Source organism: Pollicipes pollicipes, unplaced genomic scaffold (genome assembly GCF_011947565.3).
Source record: "Pollicipes pollicipes isolate AB1234 unplaced genomic scaffold, Ppol_2.1 Scaffold_7261;HRSCAF=8764_pilon_pilon_pilon, whole genome shotgun sequence".
Classification (NCBI taxonomy): Eukaryota; Metazoa; Arthropoda; class Thecostraca; order Pollicipedomorpha; family Pollicipedidae; genus Pollicipes; species Pollicipes pollicipes.
Genome location: NW_023597054.1, coordinates 30,562,055 through 30,576,111, shown reverse-complemented (window position 1 = coordinate 30,576,111; position 14,057 = coordinate 30,562,055).

Below are 14,057 nucleotides of genomic sequence, written 5' to 3'. Positions count from 1 at the left end.
TCCCACTCTGTGGATAGGCAACAACTTGTCCAATATCAGCAGAGGGGAGACGCCAAAAGTCGCCAAGTTCCTGAACAGATAAGAGAGCGGGCAGGCCTTTCTCAACCCCGAAACTCGCGCCTGGCGCGCCACACGGCTGTAACTCCGAGCACAAAGCCGGGACAGGGGCAGCCCATGGACAGTTTCCAGGCTGGGTGCTGAGTGCATCACTGGAGTATCGACGGGATATCGTCAACTTGAACGAATGCAGAAGCATTGGCGAAATTTAGCCCGTTTCCCTTTCTTGTCCCGGTCATAGTTCAACTCGGCCCTAAAAAGTCAGGTACAAATGAATGAGGAAATATTTGAATAAAAGCGCACAGTTTGTTCCGCCTCAATCTAGAGACGATTTTGCGAGTCTTGATTTCTTACAGTTTACGAGTTTCTAAAATGAAAAATTATGCAAGGGAAGGCACATGCCTCGACATTGCTGTTTTATTCTGTTTGAAAGTGACAACGAAGGGAAAACTTACCACGAAATCGCCCGGAGTAACGCAACATACGAGCACTTTCTGGGGCCCCTGGGGCTCAAACACTTTCGTGCCAGGCACCAGGCAATTAAGATCAAGCTTGGAGATGTAAAGCCTTGACGACAGGACTTATTGAACTCTGCTGCTCGCTCCCATTCTGTTCTGCTGCCGCAGCAGCAGCATTAAACCTGTCCGACACGGAAGTGGCGCGCCACTCTGACGTACCGCATATCGACCATGACTCCTCCTCGACTCCCGGGCGTCGTTTCACAGCCGACGACGAACTCCATCAGGTTTAGCCCAGTACAAACCGGCCCTGTCTGCAACGGACTCTGCCCGGAACGGGACCCGGTTACCACGGCGCTCGGCCTGAGCCGAACCTGGTCAGAATCAAACCCGACCAGAGCCGGACCTGTTCAGAACAGGGTCCAGTCAGAAACTGAATAGGTCCGAGCAACACGTGGTCTGAAACGGACCTGACTCCAACCAGATAAGATTACAAATGTACCTGGTCAGATTGGCACATGAGACGCAGTCAATCCATTCGGATGGTCGGCTCCCCTATCTGGCTCTGGACGCCGGCTCAGGGGGGATAAACGTTATCTTCGGGGTGTGGTGTGCAAACAGAATTACTTCCGGCGCGGCGGCACCGCTGAATGCGTCAGTGAGGGCCGCTCGGCCGCATGGGCAGCGCAAGCCGGTCGGAGCGGGAGCTGATCATGGACAGCGCATGGCGGCCGGAGCGGTAGCCGCTCATAGGCAGTGCAGGGCGGTCAGAGCGGTAGCCGATCATGGGCAGTGCAGGCCGGTCGGAGCGGTAGCCGATCATGGGCAGTGCAAGCCGGTCAGAGCGGTAGCCGATCATGGGCAGTGCAAGGCGGTCGGAGCGGTAGCCGATCATGGGCAGTGCAAGCCGGTCGGAGCGGGAGCTGATCATGGGCAGTGCAAGGCGGTCGGAGCGGTAGCCGATCATGGGCAGTGCAAGCCGGTCGGAGCGGTAGCCGATCATGGGCAGTGCAAGGCGGTCGGAGCGGTAGCCGAAGTGCAAGCCGGTCGGAGCGGGAGTTGATCATGGACAGTGCAAGCCGGTCGGAGCGGCAGCCGATCATGGGCTGCCAACACCAGCAGGGACACTGCATCTGACGGTGGCACTATCAGCTGGGATGCTGCAGCTGGCAATGGCGTAACACTAGCTTGGATGATCCAACTACTGTGGCAGCGCCAGCTGGAGCAATGCAGCTAGCAGCGGGAACATCAACAGGAACAATGCACCTGTCACTGGCAACCATTTGGGACACTGCAGCTGACAGTGGAAACATAGGACAACTGGCAAAAGAAGACATGTGTGGGCACGCTGTTAGTGTTAGCTTCGAGTGAAGACAATTCTGTTCACATTGTGTTATGGATTCTATGGATTGAACATGAGCGTCAGTGATGGATTCACTGAACGTTTGAACGATGAAGTGGCTTTGAACGTGTATTGCGTAACAATGGCGTATCGGATACATTGCTACACCATGCAAATACAAATGCTCCCAAGCCAGACGCCCTTCCATAGCCAGTTTGTAATCAAACATTCCGCAAGAGGATAATGTAAAAGCCTCGCCGATGTCGCTGCTTGCTTTAGAATGGCGCTCGTGCCTAGACCGGCCTCACACTCCCGAATATCGTGGAGCTCCAATGCAGCCTCAGCTAGACGGGAAATTATCTCACAGACTCAGCCGCCTTCGAAAACGGACCCGCATGACCTCAATCTCAGAAGCAAATATTTGACGCTAATCTAAAACATGTTTTTATGACTTAAAAATAGTGGTTCAACGTCGCGGACTCTAAGAGGCACGCCAAACGCTTTCGGTATGCTCATACTACAACAATCATCTGCTGGAGCTGGAGCACAGCTCAAGCATGCTTCAAACTCCTCTTGGGTAGGTCCTATATTAGATACGTTACATTACTAGTCAATGACATACACCCGTGCAGTCGTAATCGACGTTTTTCTGGGGTGGTTTGGCATTTGATGTCCAGAGTATTCAACATTAACACTAAATGAAATCGAACATAACAACAAGGTGAATTTGCTGAACCCACAGATAAAGGTATTTATAAGGTAGACAGATGACATCAGATCATGCAAATTATATTTTGAACCATTGTGGGGCAACAAAAACAAAGATTTGCTTTGAGTTTTAAAAAACTGCACCCTCTTCCGACGAGCCCGTTTTTTGTGCGTGATTTGGCAAATATATCATTTTTCCCTAAAGAAGACGCCCAAAACATGCCAAACTGATGCTGAAGGCAGACATTTCGGCCGCGCCTTTTTTCTTGACTAACGGTTCACTATTTCTGGAATTTAAGGGCAAAAATGTCAGTTCAACAGCAATAGTCATAGTACCTACTTATCGCCAAGAGAGCTCGAGGGTCATGGCCAACGTTCCCAGCGTTGATTGCTTCGTCCGAACCGGCGCCAAGACACGTGTTGTACAAACAAGGCCGTGGTGAAGGTTCTTCAGAAAAGGGCAACCATGTGTGAACTCACTGGAGCTGAAACCGGTAAGACAAGAGTTCTTGTTATGAAATAAACTTATAGTGATTGTACGCATGAAAAAATCTGAGCTCCTTAAACCAACGACAATTGTTGTTTGTTAGCAGCTTAAAGATATTTTCGAATTATGAACGACAGAGACTAACAGGTGTAACAAAGGAGTAATTTTGAGCATCAGTCCGGTATGTCGCTTGGGTTTTTGTGAGAAATTGTATTTCTGCAGAGCCATGCGCAGAGGCCGGCTCAGCTCTAATATTTTAAAACGCAGAGAAAGAAGTGGGGAAATTGACCAACATTAATTCCACATTTCAACGCAGGCCTTTTTGTCACATTGCTCCAAACTTTGTTTGACATTGTTATCCACCACGCAAAAACAACCAAATTTTGAAACGCAGTTCTACCAGCCTGGCGTAATGCACAGGCAAAAGCCGTTTATTACGGAAGATTCAAGCTCAAGTGACTTTCGGGAGGTTCAGCCAGCTCCCGTATCCCTTGAACCATGTTATACAGGGCTCACGCTCCATGTGAAATGGTCAGGGGTGGATACCGTCCGCCACCTGTTAATGGCTAAGGCATGGGCATAAATATAAATGCGGTCAGATATCTAGCATTCGGCATTTCGGCGTCGTTCTAAAAAGTTCACCCCACGCCGCTGCCCAGTGCAAGCCACGGCGTCTCACTGTGAAGCCAGCTGTGACAGGTCAGAGGTCGTGACTCACGTCTGTAGGCCAGCGTGACCGCCTCAAGAGCGGCGTTGGGGGCCCGACAGCGGCCTCCGGTGGCCAGCACAGGACTCTGGGAACCGGGCGGACCGGAGCACTGCGCGCAGCCCGAGCCGCCGATCCGACTGGCCGGCCGCCGTCCGCAGGAGCGTCGGCTCCGTCGCGGTCGCCCGCCGGCGCCGACGGGACCGCGCGCTGACCGCGGCGGCGACCTCGACACGGGAACCAACGGCCGGAGCCCCGACCGGTCCGGCCCAACACGCACGTGTCGTACAAAATGGTTTATTGCAAGGTTCGCATTCACACGTTTGGTTATGCGCTCAGGAGGCGCTCGGCGGTGGCCGGAAGCCTCCGCTGTTTCAGCGTCGAGTCCAGCTTGTTTATTTTTTCAGCCTCATGTCTGGCTTGTCCACGGCCGTGCAGGAGCGCTTGCCAAACACGCAGCCGATGCAGCTGCAACACAGGATTACATTACTGGTACACAAACGTTGAACTAACAATCGCCAGAATTCGACGGTCCATGCCTATTATGTTCTCCTGACGGAGCGTTCCAAATAATATGTCCCATAAATACTAAGCATATGGTCGTGGCCAAAGGTCAATCTCAACGAGCTAATTGATTATTTAAACAGAGGTAGGAACTGCGCAATTGGATACTTAGTGGGCCAATAACTACAAGAGACTTGAAACGCTCTTAGCCTGAAAACGATCAGGACTTGGACGTGATCTCACACGAACAAAAACACGGCCTGGAACCCAAGCCTAAGAGCATTTACACAACCCAAACGCCTTCCACCCCGAGTGCTCCTAGGCGGCCTCATTGCCGTCGACAATGTCCTGACGTGCTCCGAACTCCCTCTCCCCGAGTGTGCACACGTGCTACTGGCCGTCGTCATCTCGTGTGTACTCACGTGACCTGGACCTTCCTCAGCCGGAGCCGGGCCACGCTCATGGCCTCGTCCATCGACTCCTCCAGCTTCACCTCGCTCAGCTTGTCTGACAGTGTGTTGATCTGAGGTTCGATCTGGTTGATGCTTGTCTGCTCAGGGGCTGCCGAATCACGAGGGAGCTGGTGAGGCACGGCAGATTTGACGGGACAAAGCATGCCAGCACGGGGCTGTGATGGCTCGGAACCACGGTGGTTGGCGGCCGATGTGCCCGTGAGAACGTCCGGGCCGTCTCGCAGGCGCGCCAGCTACCTTCGGTGCATGACAGGCACGTTGACAAACACGACAGTTGAAATGTAAGAGGCTTGCGCCATTAAAAAGTATACGCTACTGGGCCACTGAGAAAGAAGTTGCTGTCGTCGTCGTTGGAGCTTTACGCCGCCTTCAACTGTCTAAGCTGTGTGGTGTCGCCTGCCACTCATCCTGGCAGGAAGAACCGCCATCGCGAGAAATTAAATCTCGCACATCTGGTTTCTCAAGAGACAGATTAACTAGCACCTTAACCTTAACCGGAAAGAGTTTGGCTGGAGAAAGACAGCATCACCAACATTCGGTAAGAGACAAGGCAGCATGCATAGGCCTTAGCTTACCTTAGACGGGTGGGAGATCAAAGCTTGAAAGTGTTCGAAAAGAGAGAGAGTGAGAGAGAGAGGAAGAGAGAGAGAGAGAGAGAGAGAGAGAGAGAGAGAGAGAGAGAGAGAGAGAGAGAGAGAGAGAGAGAGAGAGAGAGAGAGAGAGACGAGGACAGAGACAGAGACAGGGAGAGAGACAGACAGACGGACAGAGAGACAGACAGGCAGAGAGAAAGACCAGCAATGAGGCGATCCAATCCGGTTTTCATTTAATGGGTCGGACATCTGACACGATCGGCAAAGTTTCCAGCCGTTCCAGATGAGAAAAGCTCATTGGATTTGCAGGCATCAATGGCGTGGCACTCTTAATTCCGTGCCAGGAGTGTAGAGCCCGGCTGGACGAGATAAACCTGGCGCTGGGCAAGACGAACCTGGCGCTCGCCGGCCGCCTGAGACTGGCGGCGTGTCTTGGCGGTCAGGGCGACCAGCTATAACAGTCACCGCGCATCTGTGCCATCAGGAGATCCGATCTCGCCGACACCAACGGGTTTCGGGATACACAGCGTGCAGGAGGACCCCGGGGCGAGCGGTCAGCTTGACCCCCGACCCCGGCCCTGATGGCGAGGCCGCCCCCGGTCCACTCACGGCTGTTGTAGGCGGCCACGGCCAGCGCCGACAGCAGCAGGATCAGCAGGCACTTCATGGTGGACTGCGGCCGGCCAGCGGGAAATGAACAGCCGATGGCATTGTCGCCATTTATGGCCTCGCGCTCGGCGCCGCCTGGCTAAACGCAAGGTAACGAGCGCGCTGATTAAGCGTTAATGACGGATGAAAGCATCATTTAATGGCGGGGAACTGCACACAGCTGGCGCCCAGTCAAGCCACCTGCGAACAACTGCTCCTCATTTCGTAAGCACGGCAGTGACCTGTATTTGCCGAGCGGGCTAAGCGTTGAGTTTCATTTCATAATGTCGCATGGCTTTACCGTTGCCGCCGCGTCTATGGCTGACATTACTGGCATCATTAAACATTAGGTTTCGGCAGATTAAAGCCTGGTGTCTTAATATGCCGCAGACTGGCCAGATTACTTCGGACCCAAGTGAAAATTCAGCCACCAGATATCTACCTAGAACCGCCTCAGAAAGTGGCTTTCGTTCCTCCGGTTCGCGTTTGTTTGAGGCATTCAGTAAAGGAGCAAGTGCAAAAGGAGACACCAGGGGATGGCTGGGATAATTCCTCCATAGGCTCACGCATAGGGGCAGATACAGGATTTCGTCAAGGAGCGGCTACACTTCGTTGTGGTGCTCCCTGGAACTTGGTCTCCCACCCCCTCACAACAGATGTTCCAGGATTTTGACCACTATCTTTTCAGATTCTTGCTTTTTGTTTGGGAATCTAACTTTCTGAGCTGGTGAGCCGGTGGGTTAGGCTAGCTGTGAACTAGAGGACTAGAGAGTAAGTAGATATGTAGATGGTATACATTTATTTTTTGAGACTGATGAATTCTACCATTCTAGGAGCCAAGTGTTTCGGAGGAGATATGGCAAAAAGGGTAAACGTTGGTTCCAAAAAAAGTTTCAAAGCCAGGCACGATAATGCGACTCGCATAAATAGTCATCGCCATCTTACGGACGATGAAACCAGCAGAAGGTTGCACTTTGTGGTTCACTGGCCTTACAGTGAATGGCTTGAAGCGAAAGCCGTAACTTGTGCAGAAGACCTAAACAGCAATGACTTAACGGGCATGGCATGGTGCCAACGCGGAAATATCGGTGGTGGTAACAGAAAGGGGCGAAGCTGGTGAGCTGTTTAGACTTTTGACGCCATGTACTTTAGTGAGTTGTTTATTGCATTTGTAAGGAACATTAGACATATAAATAAGGTAATAGTAATAACCTTATTCTTCGTAGAATAACCGGGAAAACGGAGAGATAGCTGCATTGATATTTCGGCTGAATGCCGTGATCGAAATGCATGTCAGTAGTACAGCGTAAACAACTACCGTTGACATTCATTTTGGTAAAGGCATGTAGCCGAAATATCAGTGCATCTATCTCTCCTTCCTCCCGGTTATTCTGCGAGGAATGGGGTTATTCCTGCCTATATATTTGTTCTATAACGATATGCTTTCTGGCATGAAGCATGGGGTAACTAAAATGTTGATTCTCTGGGATAAATAGAATGTTTTGCGTCGCTATATTGCATGCGGATGAAATAATGCATCGCAATACTCAGCTGCTTTTATTTTTGGCGAAACCACTGAGGACAAATCGTCATCGCGTATATCTTACACTTCTGCGCCTGTACCTTTTTGATCACGACAGTACAGCGTCAAGGGCACGCACGGCTCTGTGGTGGTGAAGGCGAACTTTAATTGTTACATTCCTGAAAGCCAATTATTGCGCACAATGCTTCGCGCATCTCAAAAAGCGTTGATTAAGTATGAATGCTGTCAGGTCACTACACCATGTGATATGTTGGTGTTGAATATCTATCTGCCTTATAAATGCAGCCTTGTGTGAAACGCATACCCAATTGAACGATGCTTCCCAAAACCAAAGCATCATTCGAGCAGTGCTATGTTTAAAGCCATAGAGGAGAAAGGAAAACCATAGTGCAACGTTTCGTTGCATTCGCGTGAAAATGACCTCATACTTGGAAACGTTTTCCCTACATAGAGATTCTATGCTCTCGTGCCATTCATTGCACAAGGATTTTGGCGAATTGGTGTACGGAGGATATCATACATCACACACGTAGGAAAAACAACAAATAACACTTTTTGCTTTCATGGTGGTGAGAAGGGAGTTCAATGAGAGTTCTCCCACTGAAACGGTTGGTTCAACTAAAATTTCTGAGCTTTTCAGAAGGGTTTCAAGAAAACTGGTATTACCAATCACATCGGACCATTGTGATGTAATTATCTGTGGAAGTGCAAAAAGTGGGCTGCTCCTTTTAATCCATCCATAAAAGCACTCTCCACTACTATGTCATCAGTTGCGCATTCTTTTTGAGTTACAAGCTGCGTTACCTTGAGTTGTTGCGGTGTCGTTTCAGATCACAGCTATGACCTGTGATCTGAAATGAAATTCCGTGGTTTTCCATAATGTTCAACATTCAAATTTCTAACAGTTATAATCCACTGTTGAGAAACTGCATTTCCCAGTCTAGAACCACAACCCAAAAATCCAGCACTGGACGACGTATTGCGTGACCTTGGTTACATGAATGGCGAGATACAAATGCAGGGTGTTATTTTGTACCCGCATTGTCTCATTGGTGTCAATGAAACTTGCAATGTCTATTTCCACGCTTTATTTTTGTGAATTGCTTCCAGTGAAAGGCTGGAGAGGTGCAGCTGAAGTGATGGACAGCTCAGATTGCAAATCATGAGTAAGGAAGCTCAAAATCAGTATGTTGTGCCCTCCATAACACCAATCCAAAAAATGGTTTGCTGGATTGAGTTGCTAGATTTGTGCCCCCATTTGAAGGTTTAAGAGGCACCTCACCCGGGGGAAAGATCCAATGTTTCGTCAGGGGGGGGGGGATGCACAACATTGCTGAACCCACGCAATTTGGTGTCCTTTGGGAGTGAAGGCTTGGGGTACAAAGTGGTGTCTCTGGCATAGGGTGCCTCTTTAAAATACAAATTTTAGTGCCCTACAATGAAGGTTCTGGTGCCCCTTCGCCGAATGGACCGATCTAGAATTTCGTCACGGGACACGGCACGAACATTGTGGTGCCTCTGGCCTTTGCTGCCTCTCGAAAATGAAGATTTTGGGGCCTTCGAGGTACTCTTGAAATTGGGTGTTTCATAAAAGTAAAAATTAAGTGTTTTTGAAAGCCAGGATTTGGTGTCCCCTTACCATGAATGGTGAAAATAGTTTTCCTACTTATGTCTTGCAAAGTGCTTTGCTTATTTTCTTCATTTAATTTACTTAAAAGTCTCATAGATCCCAAGGAAATAAAGCCTGTGCCCCGCCCCCCCCCCCCCCCGCTCTGGACCCGCCCCTACTCAGAGAACATTTGATAAAATGTGTTATTGTAAAAAATAGGAATAAATAGAAATATTATATAAGCCAACTGATGAACGGCGGAGAACTCGTCTAGTAGCTAGCGTGCGCTACAGGAGAATTGGGACATCCGTCCCTATTGTCATGCAGATGTCCCAATTCTCCTGCAGGAATCATTAATGTCACTCGTGCATTATACTATACATACCTATAAATTTACTTAGCTGTTTTCATCAAAACTTACTCACCTTTTTCACTTCTTTCGGAATCATGCCACGTGTATACGTTAGAAAAGGAAAGGGGTACGCGGACGTATCTCATGATTCAGTGCTGCTGACTGTCAAAGATGTTGTAGAAGGGGGAGTGAGTCTGAGAAAAGCTGCAGAACACCACAGTGTGAGCGAAAGCGTCCTTGGAAGGTATGTCGCAAAGCACAGTGTCGATCCTGCAGCTCGTCTTGAGCCCAACTACAGTCATTCGGAGATATTCACTGCTGACGAGGAGCAAGCCCTCAGTGAATATGTGATGCAGTGCTCGAAGATGTTCCATGGTTTGACGCACATGCAAACACGTGAAATTGCCTACCAAATGGCGGTTAAAAATGACAAACATTTTCCGGCCTCCTGGGCTGAAAATGAAGAAGCGGGGCGCGAGCGGATGAAGGCCTTCGTGAAAAGGAACACCCAGCTGGCACTGCGGAAACCTGAAGCTACATCCATCGCGCGAGCTGGAGTCTTCAACAGGCACAATGGCGAGGAATTCTTCGGAAACCTGTCTGAGGTCCTGAAACAGACGGGAGTCTCAGGTGCGAGAATTTTAAATTTAGATGAAACTGGGATCACGACTGTACAGAAGCCTCGAAAAGTCATTGCTGGAAAGAGAGACAAACAGGTCGGGAAGGTCGCCTCTGCGGAGAGGGGTTAACTTGCCACGATGTGTGTCGCTGTGACTACCACTGGGCATACCTTCCCCCGGCCTACGTCTTCCCAAGGAAGACTCTTCGGGAGGATCTCATGGAAGGCACCCCGGAAGGATTGCTGCAGCCGTGTCACAGTGGCGGGTGGATGACGCCTGAAAACTTTGAGAAGGTGATGCAGCACATTGTGGAGCACATGGGGGCAAGCAAGGACAATCCAGTCATTTTGGTGCTCGACAATCACGTCAGCCATGTCAGCCTGAACGTGTTGACGTTGGCGAATGACAGTGGAGTCCATATCGTGACTCTACCTCCTCACACGAGTCACAGGCTCCAACTGCTCGATGTCACCGTCTTCGGTCCGATAAAGACAAGCTTCAACAAGCAGGTAGACAGCTGGATGCTCCAAAACGCGAGAAAGTTCATCAAGCTTCTTAACATGGGGAAGCTCATGGGGCGGGCGCTGATCCGTTCGGCCACCCCAGCCAGCATCCTGTCCGGCTTTCGAGCTACAGAAATCTGGCCACTGGACAGTGAAGTCTTCACCAAGGATGACTTCCTTCCCGCAGACGTGACCGACAGACCAGCTCCCTCAGCGACTGCAGGAGCGCCCGGGATGGCTGAAGACGACACACGCGAAGCGGACACACAGGAAGCGGACACACACGATGCAAACACACAGGAAGCGGGCGCACACGAAGATGACACACACGAACCGGATACACACGAAGAGGACCACGTCGAGAGTCCGGAGCCTCCATCCATATCAAGGAGGCCGACTGATCCGGTTGACCTGCAGCTGAAAAGCTCACCATTTGCAAGCAACAAACCGGATGCGGTTCCTGGGCCGTCACGGGCTCCAGCTGAGGTCCAATGAGGTGGCCCACTCAGCCCAGCATCTCCCGCAGTCCGGCTTGTCTCACCGCAGGAGTTTCGGGGATATCCGAAAGCGAGTTCTTTTTAATCCAATTTCTTCCTTAAACCGATAAAGCAGCAACGACAAAGTGACATTAAACAGACCCCAGATCACCCATACGATCCTTAAGAAATCCTTGTTCATTATTGAACTGCCTCATATTTTCGTGAATATACATTTCCTTTCATTTTCACCTTTTCTATGTTTGTTAATTATGTTGTAATTCTGTGAAAACATAGTTTTTTTAAGGGATAATTTTGTATCCCAAAGGCTCCTCCAGTGAGCCATGTTGTCCAATGCCTATGCCTATGCTCCATAACCGTATCCTTACACTTCATGGTCCTCCATCTTTTAAGGCAGGACCCAAAGTGGAGCCGAGTCGTCGAGTGCGGAAAAAAGGAAAGACCATGATAGCTACGAATACACCAGAGCTGCAAAGAAAACAAGAGGAACAGGAGAAAAAGACCCGAAAGTCGCAAGCTAGACACGAGCGTGTGTCAAAGCGACTGTTCGATGCCAGGAGCAACATCGCTGACACAAAAGGTGAGAAGAGAAAGCTGGGAGGTGCAAAGGACTTGCCAAAGGCTGACGATAAAGCGTCGTGTCTGTACTTTGGGATGCAGTATAGGCTCAGCCGTGAATCGTGGATCCAATGTACAACATGCAAAAGTGGGCGTGCTTGCCGTGTACCGATGCAACAACCTGGCAGGCACAGTTTATATGTCACGTCTACCGAGACTGTTGATCCGCTCATCCGCTATGATTGGCTGTGCTGATTTAACGTGATTAGTACGGAGTGTAGGAAGTTTTGTGACCGTGTACGTTGTTAAATGGGTGCCTAGGATATGTACTGATATTGTTAGTCATGTGATCCGCTGTGTTGCCATTAACGCATTGGCCTTGCAGATTCAACTTGAGCAGGACGATGTTCAGCAAGTTTTGTGACAGTTGCTTTGCCTGTTTTGTGCTTAGACTGCCGAGACTGTGAGTCCCACGATCCGCTGTGCTACAAGTATCGCATTGCCTGTGCTGACACGTGATTATGCGATGTGCAGGGAGTTTTCGACCGTTGTCGTTGCCTAGTATGTGCCTAGACTGCCAAGGTTGATAGTCATGTGATCCGCTGTGCCGCAAGTAGCGTATTGGCTATGATCATTTAACGTGATTATTACGACCGCAGGTTGTGTGACTAGCCGGATCTTATGTTAGAAATACCCTCCCGTTGTTGGGGTTCTTCTGCCAGAAACAGAATGGTTATTTGGAGGTGGAAAATATATCCTGAATTCACGTTCCAAAATGTTGTGTCTCAGTTTTAACACGAGATAAATGAATCTGATATGCTACCATTTTCAGCGGAAGGAAACGTTGCCACGACCATTGACAAGCTCCTGAACGCAGGTAGATGGCAATGCAGTGCACTCATTTTACCATTTGCAATTTAATTATAGGACATGTAGCTAAGTAGAAATGTTGTCCTAATGCTCGTTAGTATGCCCCAATTCATATTCGCGTCTGTCCCGATTCTTCTGCGTGCGTCCCGATTCTCCTGTAATGGAGGTCTTTGTTTTTGTTCCATGCGTGTCGTATCCTACCACAAAGCGAAACTTACTGATTAGCATGGTGTAGATAAATATCCAATTTATTTATTAGTATGGCGCAATGTTACCTAGCTTTCATACTTTTGCTGCAATGACTCATCAAAGTTGAAGTTGCAAAAGTGTCCCAATTCTCCCGCCTCTCCCCTACTGCCAGATGTTGATGTCTCAGCATTAAAGGGAATGCTCCAAATGTGAAAATATTGAAGCAAGCATGATATATGATGAAAGCACTCATGAATGTTGGTATAGATCTAATTCGAAACGACTCCCCTAGACAGAACAATTATCTTTATTTAGTGAATACGATCCTCAAAACGGCATTATCTGATTGCGTCGTTGTACCTTGCACAACACCGACCAAGAACCAACTGACGGCCGTTATGTCTGGAAACCGTGTTCACGAACGCCTTACATGAATAGCTCGACCTCGACAATCATTTTTCTTCGCCTTGACCGGTGTATCGAAAATGGAATGGCGATGACGTCTTTATGACGTCATACAAGTCCGAGTGAACTTAGTTTCCCAAAATAGTACGCACATCTTCGCTGGCGTTTAGATCAGAAACTAAGGGGTTCCGTGCCTTAACACGCGCCCGGGTGGCCGGTTGGATACCCTTCGCTCGGGCGGGGTCAATTTGCCTCCCCCTCCCTGAAATCTCGAGAACTATAAGAGCTAGAGACACCAAATTCACAGGGTACGTTGATCTGTACGTGAACTCACTTAGGTCAAATTTTGAGGTTCCTATGTCATGACCTTTGGGTCAAATAAGGTCAAACAAGGTCAAATTCCAGGTTGGGCTCTAAGTGCCCAGAATCTAGACAACTCATTCTAAGCAGAAGGCCACATGTTCATTTAAGGTCAGAGACTTTTTTGACCTTTTAAAGGTCTTGGTGACCAAAATCAAACAAGACGGTTCTGAGTTTTGCATTTGAATAAGCACCAAAGTTTACGCTAGGCAGTATGCTCCTAAAACCAAACGTTGACCTGGGTCATTTTAGGTCAATGACCTATTCTGACCTCTAAGAAATCCGTGGAAGATGTAGAATGCGATTCCTGCTATCAATAAATTCGAAATGAGCGGCAGAAACTATCCCATACAGCAACCTCTAGAGTGGTAAAACAGGTTTGTTTTGATCTTGGTATGACCTTTATATCTGACCTTAGGTCAATGGAATTTGCTCATTCAATTGCTGTGTTGTCTAAGAAAGCATTTCAGAGATGTACGGCTTCGTCTAACACTCCGTTGTTGCATCAGATTGAACGAATCCCTAGTAATTGACTTCGCTGAAACCATGACCTGACTTTGACCTACCACAGGTCA